The sequence below is a fragment of the Echinops telfairi genome, unplaced genomic scaffold, assembly GCF_000313985.2.
Source record: "Echinops telfairi isolate 266 unplaced genomic scaffold, ASM31398v2 ScPeMD7_41;HRSCAF=154, whole genome shotgun sequence".
Classification (NCBI taxonomy): domain Eukaryota; kingdom Metazoa; phylum Chordata; class Mammalia; order Afrosoricida; family Tenrecidae; genus Echinops; species Echinops telfairi.
This window is the reverse complement of record NW_022103939.1, coordinates 2,092,164-2,096,047: the sequence shown is the minus strand read 5'-3', so window position 1 is coordinate 2,096,047 and position 3,884 is coordinate 2,092,164.

Genomic DNA, 3,884 nt, shown 5'->3' with positions numbered 1-3,884 from the left:
AGTATATCCTCTTGATTTTTGTTTTGCTTTACTACCTTCACAGATTGGTTCTTTTCAGAGTAGGAAAAGCCTCTCAAGTGTGGCATTCTGCTTCTTACAATGAAAACATCAAGTGCTAGAAGCAAAAGCAGCACTATCCCTTAATTGGATAGGGCGCCAGGGCTCCCCACTGGCCTTGTCTGCTCACATTCCATCATCTATCATTTCAGAATCTTCCTTCTTACCTGAAATCTCAGAAAGGAAAGTATTGTACTTCTATTGCTTCTCATATTTCACCCTAACTAATCTCCTGATTCAGGTATATTCCCTGGAATCTTTCTATTTTCTTAATACTCACTGGTAACCAATCTTGACCCCCTACTTCCCATCCTCTCACCCCTATCATGCTGAGATTCTGAAGATATCAATGCCATTTAGGAGAGTCAGACAGGAAATGCTTCTCTTTTTGTGGTTGACACAGAGAAGTTCACAATGTCTCCCTTTCCGTTCCGCCAGCTCTCAAAACACTTTCTTCATCACTGACTGTAGGAATAGATTAATAACCTTGTTCACCTCTGCTGACTCTCATTAATTTCATTCTTATGTGGCTTAGAGGGTATTTGGGTGGGGTTGTGGGCAGCAAAAATTTGATTGCTGTCTGAACATCTAGAAGTTAGTTCAGGAGTTTTTATATGAAAGTAGTAGAGATATAAATTTTAAATATTTTAAAATTTTAAATATTTTAAAATTTTCCTCCGAGGAGAGGAAATAAGTCAAGAAGACTTCAAGTCTGGCTTTGGTGAATGGGTATATGACATTCCAATCAACTTAAACAGAAAACAATTTAGGTAAAGCCATTTGAGAGAAAAAAATGAATCAGACATCTAGATACTGGAGTATCTATGGGACGTCAATGTCAAACTGTCTAGTAGACAGTTTAATCTGTGCATCTGACAGATCAGAGAGATTCTAATTTAGTGATTGTACAGGTTATACTTAAAAGCATAGGTATAATAGAGAACATACAGAAGAAGCATGATAAATATAAAGTAAAATGGACCAAGAGGAAACTTCGTTGAATATCAAGACTAAATGTGAAATTACAAGGCAATGTGACATATGACAACGTCCCACAAGTGCCCACTGCTTTAGAAACGCAACAGATTTTAGTTAGAATACTGCAAATGTTGGCTGTAGTAGAAGCCAGATTTTGTCAGAGTAAATGGCAGATAAGGCTGTGAATGTTGGTAATAAAAGCGTAGATAGGAAGGAAACCAACAAAGCTTACTGCTACTGAGTTGATTCCTACTCATAAGAACCTTGTGGGAGAGGGCAGAACTGACTCTGTGTAACTCTCTGTAGGAATGGAAAGCCATGTCTTTCCCCAGATAAGAAGGAAAAGTGTGAAGAAAGGGAAGTGTATGGAAGGAGGATGGTATAAGAGAAACAACCTGGCATAAGAGAAATAACAAGGGTTTTAGGACCAATCTGGGTCTACTCTCTTAAGTCCTTCTACTAGTTATTATCTGGATAAATCTGTTGTCAGAAAGTCCATTCCTACTCATCGTGACCACATAGGACGAAGTAGAACTGGTCCACAGCTTCCCCAAGGCTGTCGTCTTTACTGAAGCAGGTTGCCACCACTTTCTGTCATAGAGCTGATGAAATTGAACTCTTGATATTTGGTCAAGAGTGGAGTGCTTTAGACACTGCTCCATCAGGGATTCTTGCTACCTGGACACCCTAAACAAATTACTGAAATATTTGAGTTTTCATACGCCCAGAGGAAGTTGAATAGTCCCAATTATATTGCTATCTTGCTGTATGACTAAACATATTAACTGCTAGTAAATGCTATTTTATTTACTAAAAGGGCAATTATACCTAATGAATAATATTCAGGTATTAATTATTCAATAAACGTATATGAAGACAAAGTGCAATGGATATCATGCACATTATTAATATTATAAATTATACTATTTTAATAGATATTTATATTGTTGTCTAGTGTTTTAAGCTAACTTCTCTTAGAATTCCGGTTTCATCACATCTTACATTCATTATTGTGATTATCATCCCACATAAAAATTTTTCATTTGCTATACAATTTTTGTTTTCTAAGTTCGTAAATTTCTGTCTACTGTGCAAGTGTGTTCCTCAGCCTTCCGCTGGTTTTCTACAAGATTGATACATTTTATTTTCCAGGATCCCCTGCCCTCTGGTTTTTACATAGTTTCTACAAAGAAAAGAATTGACTGAATAATGATAATAAGTAAGTTATCTGTCAGATGCCCTAAGTTTGGCAGGATCTCCTACAGCAGCTGTCTCTTTTATGACTGACATTAAGATGTGCCCATTACACAGCTGTTTTCAGGGCGTCTCAACACCTTGCTCACTCCAGAAGACTTCCGGCTCTGAGCCTGCTATGGACTTCTCTTTCTTCTGTTCTTCTGAGCCTGCGCCTAGAGAGGCTGCGTGCTCTTGCTAAACATCTGAGTTTCAGCACTAGCTCCTCTTTGACTTCCGAGCACTGCAACACCTGTGCCACCAATTGCTTGAATGTCAATATGAATTATTTATTCATATTTTATATTTTCCTAGATAAACCTTAACAGGTGTATCTATTAAGCTATTTTGTGAGATTATAAGTAATTTCTCTTTGGATTCATAATGTGACAGACGATATTCATTCAACATAACTTCTGATTGGTGGGAAGAATGGAAAGAAGATTAAAGCAGACACAGAAACTGCTTAAAATGAAAAGAAGAAATTCATCATCATTATATGATCATAATGCTAGGTTATTACCCATATGGAAATCAATGTTTTTCCATAGTAAGATCGACCAAAATTCCCTGTGAATGAAATTTCAGGGAAAACAAGTCTGCTTTTGTAATACATAATTATTTCCGTAATTTACCCAGTATATATTGTGTACAAACTTCCTGGGAAGTCCTATGCTGTGTGCAAAGGAATGAGGTTCATAAACAAAGTTTCTGCCATCAAATAGGTTAATATTTATTTTCAGAAATACAAGTGAGAAAACTAAATACTATCCATAAAAATGTACATAAAGATCTACATTTGTAGAAAGGGCTTTTAACCCATGTATAATGCTGAGAGAAATTCTTTCTAATTGAGATATTTGTTCTCTTAGTGCTTGGAGACTAGTCAAAGATACTAGTATAAATAATTAACTCAAAAAAGAGGAGAATTTCAGAGGAGTTATATGGTAGGAAGAATACATATATAGTGATATGATAACAAGAGACTATAGAAAATCAGTAGCAGGTCAAATGCCTTAAGGGACTTTAGTGATAAGATAAACAAGGAACAAGAGCATTAGACAAACAATGCTGGAAAGGGAATGACAAAGTGCAAAAGTCTGAGGTTTGGGCAAATATAAGAAAGGGGACAACATATTTTTGTTCAATTTTAGAGAAAGAAACTATAAGGCCAGGGGAAAGTATGTTAAGGAAAGGGTGTTGTTGTTAGAAACTTTTTCCTCAACTGGCCTGAGACTATGGGGCTGTGAGGTCAGGCAACAGGCTGGTCCATCAAGACAAAGGCCAAGGGCACACATGGCTGAAAGGCTGAGAACTGGAAAGACACTTGGCTGCTGGTTAAGGAGAGATATTGTTATAGATCAATGAGCATACCCTACCGCATGGCTGAGAGACAGAGAACCAGAGAGACACTTGGTTGCTGGCTGAGGAGAGCAGTTGCTGTGGACCAATGACTATCCTTACTGCTTGCTGATCCTGAGTTATGCTAACCTGCAACTTCCCTAATAACCTCTTCATTGTATTATCTGTGAGTTATCTGTGGCCATTACATTAAATTGTTGAATCCACTACAGACGTAGAGTGGCATGGGAGCAACAGTTGGTATATCATAAGAG